Genomic DNA, 14,448 nt, shown 5'->3' on the forward strand with positions numbered 1-14,448 from the left:
GTTGGTGATGGACAGGGAGGCCTGATGTGCTGCAATTCATGGGTTCGCAAGGAGTCGGACACGACTGAACGACTGAACTGAACTGAACTGAACAGAACACATATATATGGAATCTAGAATGATGATACCAAAGAATTTATTTTTAGGGCAGCAATGGTGAAAGAAACATAGAGAACATACTTACGGGCATGGGGATAGGGGAGGAGAGGGTGATCTCAAAACTAAAATGAGGGGAAGAGAGGGTGATCTCTAAACTACAATGAGATTTCACCTCACACTAGTTATAATGGCCATTATCAAAAAGTCTACAAACAATAAATGCTGGAGAGGGTGTGAAAGAAATGGAGAGAGTAACATGGAAAGTTACATTACCATATGTAAAATAGATAGCCAGTGGAATTTGCTGTATGTCTCAGGGAACTCAAACAGGGGCTCTGTACCAACCTAGGAGGCTGGGATAGGGAGGGAGATCGCAGGGAGTTTCAAGAGGGAGAAACATGTATACCTATAGCTGATTCATGTTGAAGTTTGACAGAAAACAACAAAACTCTGTAAAAAATTATCCTTTAATTAAAAAATAAATACATTAAAAAAAATCCTCAATAATGTACAAGCAAATAAAATCCACCAATGTAAAAAAAGAATTATATACCAAAACCATGTGAGATTTACCCAAGGTATGCAAAGCTAATTTAAAAATTTGAAATCAGGTAATGTAATTCATCACATTAGTGGGCTAAAAAAAGATAACTCACATGATTGTATCAATAGATGCAGAGAAAGCATTTGACAATATCCAATAATCATCTGTGATAAAACTATCACTAACCAGAAAAAAGGGAATCTTCCTTAATTTTATAAGAAATAGCTTCAGTAAAACTAAAGTTATAATCATATTCAATAGTGCACAACTTTAAGTTTTTCCACTAAAAGCAGGAATAAGGCAAGGATGTTACCACTACTTTTCAACATCATACACTAAGTACTGCTGCTAAGTCACTTCGGTCATGTCCGACTCTGTGCGATCCCATAGACGGAAGCCCACCAGGCTCCCCCGTCCCTAGGATTCTCCAGGCAAGAACACTGGAGTGGGTTGCCATTGCCTTCTCCAATGCATGAAAGTGAAAAGTGAAACTGAAGTCACTCAGTCGAGTCCGACTCTCAGCAACCCCATGGACTGCAGCCTACCAGGCTCCTTCATCCATGGGATTTTCCAGGCAAAATACTGGAGTGGGGTGCCATTGCCTTCTCTGACACTAAGTACTAGCTAAAGCAATAAGATGGGGAGAAAGATAAACAGACTGGGGAGGAAGAACTAAAACTGTGCTTGTTCTCAGATGACAGAATTACCTATATAGAAAATCTTAAAGAATAAACAAAATAATTCCTGGAACTAATAAGTGCTTATAGTAAGGTTACAGGATGCAGTGTTAATATACAAAAGTCTGTCACTTTTCTATATACTAGCGATGAAAGAGGAATTAGAATTATCCTTCAATAAAATACAAATCAATAAAAATTTACCACAAAAAAAAAAAACCCAATGCCACACACATTAGCAACCCCCACATCAAATACTTAGTTGGAAATCACACAAAATATGTAAGAATATCTATGTAAGGAAAGCTAAAAAATCAAAGAAGAGCTAAATAAATTGAGAGATATGTTATGTTTATGAGCCATAAGGAAGATTCAATATTGTCAAGATATCAGTTCTTCAAAATATGATCTATAGATTATACAATCCTATATCAAAGGCACCAGCAAGTTATTTTGTGAATATTGACAAACTTACTGTAAAATGTATATGGAAAGACAAAAGGCCCAGAATAATCAACATAATGCTGAAGAAAAACAACAAATCTGGAAGACTGATATTTCCTAACTTAAACACTTATTATAATTCAATAATATCTGGTGAAAGAATAGACAAATAGATCAATGGAACAGAATACAGAGCCTACAAATAGGCACACACAGAAATAGACAACTCATCTTTGACAAATGGGCAAAAGCAATAAAATGGAATAAAAATAGTCTTTTCAATCAATGGTACTAGAAAAACTGGCCATCCATATGCAAAAAATAATTTATCTCTGCACAGTTTACAATCTTCACTAAAATTAACTTAAAATGGATTATAAACCCAAATGCAAAACTCAAAACTAATAACACTCCTAGCAGATAACATAAGAAAAATCTAGAAGACGTTGGGTTTGCAATGACTTTTTACATACAAAGACCAAAGGTATGATCCATAAAAGAAAGAATTGACAAGCAGGACTTTTTTTTTAATTAAGAATATTTGTGACATGAGAGACATTGTGAAGAAAATGAAAAGACAAAGCACAGACAAGGAGAAAAAATATATATATATGATATCAAAAATATACAAAGAACTCTTAACACTCAACAATGAGACAAACAACTTGATTGAAAAGTGGGCCAAGACCTCACCAAAAATCGTACACAAATGCCAAATAAACGTATGAAAAAGTGTTCCAGATCATATGTAATCAGAAAAATGCAAATCAAAACAATGTTACCCCTGCACACATATTAGAAAGGCCAAATTCAACACCAGATGCTGGTAAGGATATGGAGCAACAGGAATTCTTGCTCATTGCTGATGGGAATGTGAAATAGTACAACTGATTTGGAAGAGAATTTGCCTATTTTTTTTAATAAAACTAAGCACACTCTTTCTGTATGCTCTAATAATTGCAATTGTGTTTCCTTTTATTTACTCAAGGGAGTTGAAACTTCTATCTATTCCCAAGACCTACACACGGATGTTTATAGTACCTTTATTAATAAATACCAAAACCTGGAAGTAAGCCAAGATGCCTTTGTTTAGGTCAATGGATAAACTGTGGTATATCCAGACAATGGAATAGTACTCAACACTAAAAAGAAATGAGCTATCACACAATGAAAAGACATGAAGGAAAAATATACACATTACTGAGTGAAGGAATCCAAACTGAAAATTGTACATATTGTATAATTTTAAATATATGGAATTGTAGAAAAGGCAAAGATTATGGATATGGTAAAATATCAGTGATTTCTAGGGGTGAGGGAGGAGATAATCATAAATAGATAGATAGAGCACAGGGAATTTTTAGGGCAGTGAAACTATTCTGTATGATACTATAGTGGTGGTTATATGCCATTATATGTTTTTCCAAACCCATAGAATGTATAAAACCAAGAGTGAATCAGAATTTAATCTATAGTTCATGGATGATAATGATGTGTCAGTGAGAGTTCATCAGTGTAACAATTATACCACTCTAGTGGGAGATGTTGATAGTCAAAGAGGCAATTTATGTGTGGGAGCAAGGAAGTATATGGAAATTCTCTGAAATTTATGCTTAATTTTGTTGTGAAACTAACACTGTTCTGAAAATAAAATCTATTTAAATTGACATAATAAACATGAAAAAATATTACAAATAATATGTGTGAACTTTTATGAAAAATATATACATAAATATATATTTATGGCTAGAACAAATGCAAAAGGCAGTACATATACTTTCCAAGATAGAAATAGCTTTTTTTGAAATAGCTTTATTTTTAATAATTTTATTAAAGTTACCAATGTATAAAAATATGAAGTAGATAAAATCATACATATTCATTCATTTCTATCTTGGAAAATAAAAATCAGTAAGCAAAAGTCTTTCAGATATTGGTGACATAGTTCCTTTTTCAAACATTGTATGTGTGCATTAACAATCTAAAGATTAAAGATATTTTACATTACAAATAAAACTGGCTTGTACTGTATTTACTTAGTTTTATGAAGCTAAAAATCAATACCAAACTGTATTGTTGATTTAGCCTACTCTCCATGAATTGAGGGCTTTCCAGGTACCTTAGTGGTAAAGAACCTGCCTGCCAATGCAAGAGATGGAGGGCATGTGGGTTCAACTCGTGGGTTGGGAAGATCCCCAGGATTAGGAAACGGCAACCCATTCCAAAATTCTTGACTGGAAAATTCCATGGACAGAGAGCCTAGTGGGCTACAGTCCATGGGGTTGCAAAGAGTTGGACACGACTGAATGACTGATCATGCATGTATGCCATGATTTGAGACCATTCTCTATAGCATAAAATACATATCAATTGAAAGAACCAAATATGATCTGTTCAAAATAACAGGGATATTTGTGTTATTTTCCACTCTTCTTCAAGATTAACATGTAGAGCCTTTGGTTTTTAGTATAAAAAAATGAGATGAAATATTTCATAAAGGTGTTTTGTGTCCTCAAGTGTTAATGGAAACTATTACCCAACATTCCTGACACTTTTTATAGAAAAGAGAAGAAAAATCCATGTTTTCCTCCTTCTTGAGATTTCTCATCAGTTCAGTTCAGTTCAGTCAGTCAGCCGTGTCTGACTCTTTGCAATCCCATGGACTGGAGCACACCAGGCCTCCCTGTCCATCACTAACTTCCAGAGTTTACTCAAACTCGTGCCCATTGAGTCGGTGATGCCATCCAACCATCTCATCCTCTGTTGTCCCCTTCTCCTACCTTCAATCTTTCCCAGCATCAGGGTCTTTTCAAATGAGTCAGTTCTTCGCATTAGGTGGCCAAAGTATTGGAGTTTCAGCTTCAGCATCATTGCTCCCAATGAATATTCAGGACTGATTTCCTTTAGGATGGATTAGTTGGATCTCCTTGCTGTCCAAGGGACTCTCAAGAGTCGTCTCCAACATCACAGTTCAAAAGCATCAGTTCTTCAGCACTCACCTTTCCTTATAGTCCAACTCTCACATCCATACATGACTACTGGAAAAGCAACAGATTTGACTAGACAGACCTTTCTTGGCAAAGTAATGTCTCTGCTCCTTAATATGCTGTCTAGGTTGGTCATGGCATTTCTTTCAAGGAGCACGTGTCTTTTAATTTCATGGCTACAGCTACCATCTGCAATGATTTTGGGCCCCAAAACAACAAAATATGTCACTGTTTCCATTGTTTCCCCATATATTTCCCATGAAGTGATGGGACCAGATGCCATGACCTTAGTTTTCTGAATGTTGAGGTTTAAGCCAACTTTTACACTCTTCTCTTTCACTTTCATCAAGAGGCTCTTTAGTTCTTCTTCATTTTCTGCCATAAGTGTGGTGTCATCTGAACATCTGTGGTTATTGATATTTCTCCCCACAATCGGGATTCCAGCTTGTGCTTCATCCAGCCCAGAGTTTCTCAAGATGTACTCTGCGTATAAGTTAAATTAGCAGGGTGACAATATGCAGTCTTGACGTACTCCTTCTCCTGTTTGCAACCAGTCTGTTGTTTCATGTCCAGTTCTAACTGATGCTTCTCCACCGGTATTCCACAGTCTGTGGTGATCCACACAGTCAAAGTCTTTGGGGTAGTCAATAAAGCAGAAGTACATGTTTTTCTGGAACTCTCTTGCTTTTTTGATGATCCAGTGGATTTTTGGAATTTGATCTCTGGTCCTTCTGCCTTTTATAAATCCAGCTTGAACATCAGGATTCACAGTTCATGTAATGTTGAAGCTTGGCTTGGAAAATTTTGAGCATTACTTTACTAGTGTGTGAGATGAGTTCAATTGTCTGATAGTCTGAGCATTATTTGGCATTGACTTTCTTTGGGACTGGAATGAAAAATGACCTTTTCCAGTCCTGTGGCCAATGCTGAGTTTTCTAAATTTGCTGGCATATTGAACCACAGAATCATCTTTTAGGATTTGAAATAGCTCCCTTGGAATTCCATCATATCCACTAGCTTTTTTTGTAGTGATGCTTCCTAAGGCCCCCTTGACTATGCATTCCAGGATGTCTGGCTCTAGGTGAGTGATCACACCATCATGGTTATCTGGATAATGAATATCTTTTTTTGTATAGTTCTTCGATGTATTCTTGCCACGTCTTTTAACATCTTCTGCTTCTGTTAGGTCCACACCATTTCTGTCCTTTACTGTGACCATCTTTGCATGAAATGTTCCCTTGCTATCTCTAATTTTCTTGAAGAGATCTCTAGTCTTTCCCAATCTATTCTTCTCTTCTATTTCTTTGCATTGATCACTGAGGAAGGCTTTCTTAGCTCTCCTTGTTATTCTTTGGAATTCTTCATTCAAATGGATATATCTTTCCTTTTCTCGTTTGCTTTTAGCTTCTCTTCTTTTAAAAGCTATTTGTAAGGCCTCCTCAGACAACCATATTACTTTTTCGCATTTCTTTTTCTTGGGAATGGTCTTGATCCCTGTCTCCTGTACAGTGTCATGAACCTAAGTCCATAGCTCTTCAGGCAGTCTGTCTATCAGATCTAATCCCATGAATCTATTTCTCTATTCAACAGTATAATAATAAGGGATTTGATTTAGATCATACCTGAATGGTCTATTGGTTTTCCTTACTTTTTTCAATTTAAATCTGAATTTGGCAATAAGGAGTTCATGATTTGAGCAACAGTCACCTCCTGGTCTTGTTTTTGGTGACTGTAGAAACCTTCTCCATCTTTGGCTGCAAAGAATATAATCAATCTGATTTCAGTATTGAATATTTGGTGATGTCCATGTGTAGAGTCTTCCCTTGTGTTGTTGGAAGAGGGTGTTTTTTTATGACCAGTGCATTCTCTTGGCAAAACTCTATTAGCCTTTGCCTTGCTTCATTCTGTACTCCAAGGACAAATTTGCCTGTTACTCCAGGTATCTCTTGACTTCCTATTTTTGCATTCCAGTCCTCTACAATGAAAAGGACATCTTTTTGGGGTGTTAGTTCTAGAAGGTCTTGTAGGTCTTCATAGAACCATTCAACTTAAATTTCTTCAGCTTTACTTGTCAGGGCATAGACTTGGATTACTGTGATATTGAATGGTTTGCCTTGGAAATGAATAGAGATCATTCTGTCATTTTTGAAATTGGATCCAAGTACTGCATTTCAGACTCTTTTGTTGACTGTGATGGCTACTCCATTTCTTCTAAGGGATTCTTGGCCACAATAGTAGATATAATGGTCATCTGAGTTAAATTCACCCATTCCAGTCCATTTTAGTTCACTGATTCCTAAAATGTTGATGTTCACTCTTGCCATCTCCTGCTTGACCACTTCCATCTGGCTTGATTAATAGATCTCATATTCCAGGTTCCTATGCAGTATTGCTCTTTACAGCATCAGACTTTACTTCCATCACCAGTCATATCCACAACTGGGTGTTGCTTTTGCTTTGGCTTCATCTCTTCATTCTTTCTGGAGTTATTTCTCCTCTGATCTCCAGTAGAACATTGGTCACCCACCAACCAGGGAGTTAATCTTTCAGTGTCCTATCTTTTTGCCTTTTCATACTGTTCATGGGGTTCTCAAGGCAAGAATACTGAAGTGATTTGCCATTTAGTTCTCCAGTGGACCACGTTTTGTCAGAACACTTCGCCATCACCCGTCCGTTTTGGGTGGCACTACAGAGCATTGTTCATAGTTTCATTGACTTAGACAAAGCTGTGGTCCATGTGATCAGACTGGTTAGTTTTCTGTGATTGTGGTTTTCAGTCTGTCTGCCCTCTGGTGGAGAAAGTTAAGAGGCTTATGGAAGCTTCCTGATGGGAGAGACTGACTGAGGGGGAAACTGGGTATTGTTCTTATGGGCAGGGCCATACTCAGTAAATCTTTAATCCAATTTTCTATTCATGGGTAGAGCTGTGCTCCCTCCCTGTTATTTACCTGGAGCCAAACTATGGTGGTTTCTCTAACCTTGGACGTGCGGTATCTCTTCACCGCTGCTCCAGCAAAGCATAGCCTCTGCTCCTTACCTTGGACGACGGGTGTCTCCTCACCGCTGCCCCTCCTGACCTGGAATGTGGAGTAGCTCCTCTCGGCCCTCTATGCCCACACAGCCACCGCTCCTTGGACATGGGGAAGAGAAACCCAAGTAAGATGGTAGGTGTTGTGAGAGGGCATCAGAGGGTAGACACACTGAAAACATAATCATAGAAAACTATTCAATCTGATCACACTAGGACCACAGCCTTGTCTAACTCAATGAAACTAAACCATGCCATGTGGGGCCACCCAAGATGGGTGGGTCATGGTGGAGAGGTCTGACAGAATGTGGTCCACTGGAGAAGGGAATGGCAAACCACTTCAGCATTCTTGCCTTGAGAACCCCATGAACAGTATGAAAAGGCAAAATGATAGGATACTGAAAGAGGAACTCCCCAGGTCGGTAGGTGCCCAATATGCTACTGAAAATCAGTGGAGAAATAATTTCAGAAAGAATGAAGGGATGGAGTCAAAGCAAAAACAATACCATTTGTGGATGTGACTAGTGATAAATGCAAGGTCCGATGGTGTAAAGAACAATATTGCATAGCAACCTGTAATGTAAGGTCCATGAATCAAGGCAAATTTGAAGAGGTCAAACAGGAGATGAAAAAAGTGAACGTCGACATTCTAGGAATCAGCAAACCAAAATGGACTGGAATTGGGTGAATTTAACTCAGATGACCATTATATCTACTACCGCAAGCAGGAATCCCTTAAAAGAAATGGATTATCCATCATGATCTACAAAAGAGTCCAAAATGCAGTATTTTGATGCAATCTAAATAACGAGTGAATGATCTCTGTTCGTTTCCAGGGGAAACCATTCAATATCACAGTAATCCAAGTCTACAACCCAACCAGTAACACCGAAGATGAAGTTGAATACTTCTATGAAGACCTACAAGACCTTTTAGAACTTACACCCAAAAAGATGTCCTTTTCATTATAGGGGACTGGAATGCAAAAGTAGGAAATCAAGAAACACCTGGAGTAACAGGTAAATTTGGCCCTGGAATAAGGAATGAAGCAGGGCAAAAGCTAATAGAGTTTTGCCAAGAGAACACACTGGTCAAAGCAAATAGGCTCTTCCAACAACACAAGAGAAGACGCTACACATGGACATCATCAGAGGGTCAACATCAAAATCAGATTGATTATATTCTTTACAGCCAAAGATGGAGAAGCTCTATACAGTCAGCAAAAAGAAGACCAGGAGCTGATGTGGCTCAGATCATGAACTCCTTATTGCCAAATTCAGACTTAAATTGAAGAAAGTAGGGAAAACCACTAGACTATTCAGGTATGACCTAAATCAAATCCTTTATGGTTTTACAGTAGAAGTGAGAAATAGATTTAAACGACTAGATCGGATAGAGTTCCTGATGAGCTATGGATGGAGGTCCGTGACATTGTAGAGGAGACAGGGATCAAGACCTTTCCCATGAAAAATAAATACAAAAAAGCAAAATGGCTATCTGGGGAGGCCTTACAAATAGCTATGAAAAGAAGAGAAGTGAAAAGCAAAGGAGAAAGGGAAAGATATAAGCATCTGAATGCAGAGTTCCAAAGAATAGCAAGGAGAGATAAGAAAGCCTTCCTCAGCAATCAATGCAAAGAAATAGAGGAAAATAATAGAATGGGAAAGACTATAGATCTCTTCAATAAAATTAGAGATACCAAGCGAAAATTTCATGCAAAGATATGCTTAATAAAGGACAGAAAATGTATGGACCTAACAGAAGCAGAAGATATTAAGAAGAGGTGGCAAGAATACACAGAAGAACTGTACAAAAAAGATATTCATGACCCAGATAATCACAATGGTGTGATCACTGACCTAGAGACAGACATCGTGGAATGTGAAGTCAAGTGGGACTTAGAAAGCATCATTACGAACAAAGCTAGTGGAGGTGATGACATTCCAGTTGAGCTATTTCAAATCCTGAAAGATGATGCTGTGAAAGAGTTGCAATCAATATGCCAGCAAAATTGGAAAACTCAGCAGTGGCCACATAACTGGAAAAGGTTGGTTTTCATTCCAATTCTGAAGAAAGGCAGTGCCAAAGAATGCTCAAACTACCACACAATTACACTCATCTCACACTCTAGTAAAGTAATGCTCAAAATTTTTCAAGCCAGGCTTCAGAAATATGTGAACCGTGAACTTCCATATGTTCAAGCTCGTTTTAGAAAAGGCAGAGGAACCAGAGATCAAATTGCCAACATGTGCTGGATCATCAGAAAAGGAAGAGCGTTCCAGAAAAATATATTTCTGCTTTGTTGACTATGCCAAAGCCTTTGACTGTGTGGATCACAATAAACTGAGGACAATTCTGAAAGAGATGGGAATACCAGACCACCTGACCAGCCTCTTGAGAAACCTATATACAGGTCAGGAAGCAACAGTTAGAACTGGACATGGAACAACAGACTGGTTCCAAATAGGAAAAGGAGTTTGCCAAGGCTGTGTATTGTCTCCCTGCTTATTTAACTTATACGCAGAGTACATCATGAGAAACGCTGGGCTGGAAGAAGCACAAGCTGGAATCAAGATTGCCGGGAAAAATATAAATATCCTCAGATATGCAGATGACACCACCCTTATGGCAGAAAGTGAAGAGGAACTAAAAATCCTCGATGAAAGTTTTGAAAGAGAAGAGTGAAAAAGTTGGCTTAAAGCTCAACATTCAGAAAACTAAGATCATGGAACCTGGTCCCATGACTTTATGAGAAATAAATGGGGAAACAGTGTCAGACTTTATTTTGAGGGGCTCCAAAATCACTGCAGATGGTGATTGCAGCCATGAAAGTAAAAGATGTTTACTCCTTGGAAGAAAAGTTATGACCAACCTAGATAACATATTAAAAAGCAGAGACATTACTTTTCTGACAAAGGTCTATCTTGTCAAGGCTACAGTTTTTCCAGTAGTCATGTATGGATGTGAGTTGGACTGTGAAGAAAGCTGAGCGCTGAAAAATTGATGCTCCTGAACTGTGGTGTTGGAGAAGACTCTTGAGAGTCCCTTGGACTGCAAGGAGATCCAACCAGTCCATCCTAATGGGGATCAGTCCTGACTGTTCTTTTGAAGGACTGATGCTGAAGCTGAAACTCCAGTACTTTGGCCACCTCATGCAAAGTGTTGAGTCATTGGAAAAGACTCTGATGCAGGGAGGGATTGGGGGCAGGAGGAGAAGGGGGAGAACAGAGCATGAGATCGCTGGATGGCATCACCGACTCGATGGATGTGAGTTTGAGTGAACTCCAGTGTTGGTGATGGACAGGGATGCCTAACGTGCTGCGATTCATGGGGTCGCAAGGAGTCAGACACGACTGAGCGACTGAACTGAACTGAAACTATGGTGCAGGTAATGAAGATAATGGCGATCTCCTAAAAAAGGTTCCATGCACACATTACTACACTCATTGCCCCAACTCTGCATCAGGCTACCGCCAACCCACGCTTCTACCAAAGACTCCTGGACACTCTTTGGCAAGTCTGAATCAGTCTCTTGTGGGGTCACTGTTCCTTTATCCTGGGTCCTGGTTCTGTTTGTGCCCTCCAAGAGTCTACTTCCCAGTTCTGTGTAAGTTTTGAAAGCTCTATGGTGGGGTTAACAGCGACTTCCTCCAAGAGGGCTTAAGCCATACCCAACTCTGGTGCACCCAGAACCCCTGCCCCTGTGGCAGTCCACTGCTGACCCATACCTCCACAGGAGATACTCAAACACAGTTATGTCTAAGTCCCTATGGGGCCTGGGTGTGGGCGCTCCAGAAACCGGCCGCCTGCGGCCGGCGGAGACTTTAGTTCTGGAAGCGTCTGGGGCGTCTGGGGTTCCTCAGGGCGGCCCTGCCAGGCTCCCGGGCCGAGGAATCTGAAGCCCGAGAAGTCCAGCTCCCTGAGCAGCCTCACAACCTGCCTGAGACGAGGTTGCGCGAAACCGAAGGACCAAACTTTGAGAACCACTGACTCAGAGGATTGGTGAAGGAAGAGAGGCCAGCTGAGAGGCTAACGAATAGATTGAGGTTGATGGAGAATTCAGAGAAAGTTTAGAGCAAAATAAGGAAGTAAGAGCCTGGAGAGGGGAGGAACTAAGATGGCGGAGGAGTAGGACGGGGAGAACACTTTCTCCCCCACAAATTCATCAAAAGAACATTTAAACGCCGAGTAAATTCCACAAAACAACTTCTGAAAGCCGGCAGAGGACATCAGGCACCCAGAAAAGCAACCCAAGTCTTCAAAAGGAGAGAGAAGAAATACAGCTCCACTCACCAGAACACTGACACAAGCTTCCCTAACCAAGAAACCTTGACAAGCTACCTGTACAAACCCACACAGAGCGAGGAAACGTCACAATAAACAGAACTCCACAAACTGCCAGAATACAGAAAGGACACCCCAAACTCAGCAATTTAAACAAGATGAAGAGACAGAGGAATACCCAGCAGACAAAGGAACAGGATAAAAGCCCACCAAACCAAACAAAAGAGGAAGAGATAGGGAATCTACCGGATAAAGAATTCTGAATAATGATAGTGAAATTGATCCAAAATCTTGAAATCAAAATGGAATCACAGATAAATAGCCTGGAGACAAAGATTGAGAAGATGGAAGAAAGGTTTAACAAGGACCTAGAAGAAATAAAAGAGAGTCAATATAAAATGAATAATGCAATAAATGAAATTAAAAACACTCTGGAGGCAACAAATAGTAGAATAACAGAGGCAGAAGATAGGATTAGTGAATTAGAAGATAGAATGGTAGAAATAAATGAATAAGAGAGGATAAAAGAAAAACGAATTAAAAGAAATGAGGACAATCTCAGAGACCTCCAGGACAATATTAAACACTACAACATTCAAATCATAGGGGTCCCAGAAGAAGAAGACAAAAAGAAAGACCATGAGAAAATACTTGAGGAGATAATAGTTGAAAACTTCCCTAAAATGGGGAAGGAAATAATCACCCAAGTCCAAGAAACCCAGAGAGTCCCAAACAGGATAAACCCAAGGCAAAACACCCCAAGACACATATTAATCAAAATAACAAAGATCAAACACAAAGAACAAATATTAAAAGCAGCAAGGGAAAAACAACAAATAACACACAAGGGAATTCCCATTAGGATAACAGCTGATCTTTCAATAGAAACTCTTCAAGCCAGGAGGGAATGGCAAGACATACTTAAAGCAATGAAAGAAAATAACCTACAGCCCAGATGACTGTACCCAGCAAGGATCTCATTCAAATATGAAGGAGAAATCAAAAGCTTCTCAGACAAGCAAAAGCTGAGAGAATTCACCACCACCAAACCAGCTCTCCAACAAATACTAAAGTATATTCTCTAGACAGGAAACACAAAAACAGTGTATAAACTTGAACCCAAAACAATAAAGTAAATGGCAATGGGATCATACTTATCAGTAATTACCTTAAATGTAAATGGGTTGAATGCCCCGACCTAAAGACAAAGACTGGCTGAATGGATACAAAAACAAGACCCCTACATATGTTGTCTACAAGAGACCCACCTCAAAACAGGGGACACATACAGACTGAAACTGAAGGGCTGGAAAAAGATTTTCCATGCAAATAGGGACCAAAAGAAAGCAGGAGTAGCAATACTTATATCAGATAAAATAGACTTTAAAACAAAGGCTGTGAAAAGAGACAAAGATGGTCACTACCTAATGATCAAAGGATCAATCCAAGAAGAAGATATAACAATTATAAATATATATGCACCCAACATGGGAGCGCCGCAATATGTAAGACAAATGCTAACAAGTATGAAAGGAGAAATTAACAATAACACAATAAGAGTGGGAGACTTTAATACCCCACTCACACCTATGGATAGATCAACTAAACAGAAAATTCACAAGGAAACACAAACGTTAAATGATACAGTAGACCAGTTAGACCTAATTGATATCTATAGGACATTTCATTCCAAAACAATGAATTTCACCTTTGTCTCAAGCGCACATGGAACCTTCTCCAGGATAGATCACATCCTGGGCCATAAATCTAGCCTTGGTAAATTCAAAAAAATAGAAATCATTCCAAGCATCTTTTCTGACCACAATGCAGTAAGATTAGATCTCAATTACAGGAGAAAAACTATTAAAAATTCCAACATATGGAGGCTGAACAACACGCTGCTGAATAACCAACAAATCACAGAAGAAATAAAAAAAGAATTCAAAATTTGCATAGAAACTAATGAAAATGAAAACACAACAACTCAAAACCTGTGGGACACTTTAAAAGCAGTCCTAAGGGGAAAGTTCATAGCAATACAGGCATACCTAAAGAAACAAGAAAAAAGTCAAATAAATTACTTAACCCTACACCTAAAGCAACTAGAAAAGGAAGAAATGAAGAACCCCAGGGTTAGCAGAAGGAAAGAAATCTTAAAAATTAGGGCAGAAATAAATGAAAAAGAAACAAAAGAGACCATAGCAAAAATCAACAAAGCCAAAAGCTGGTTCTTTGAAAGGAAAAACAAAATTGACAAACCATTAGCCAGACTCATCAAGAAACAAAGGGAGAAAAATCAAATCAATAAAATTAGAAATGAAAATGGAGAGATCACAACAGACAACACAGAAATACAAAAGATCATAAGAGACTACTATCAACAAT

The sequence above is a fragment of the Bos grunniens genome, chromosome X, assembly GCF_055505025.1.
Source record: "Bos grunniens cultivar Pamir isolate PY7600 chromosome X, Bosgru_T2T1.0, whole genome shotgun sequence".
In the NCBI taxonomy this organism is placed as follows: Eukaryota; Metazoa; Chordata; class Mammalia; order Artiodactyla; family Bovidae; genus Bos; species Bos grunniens.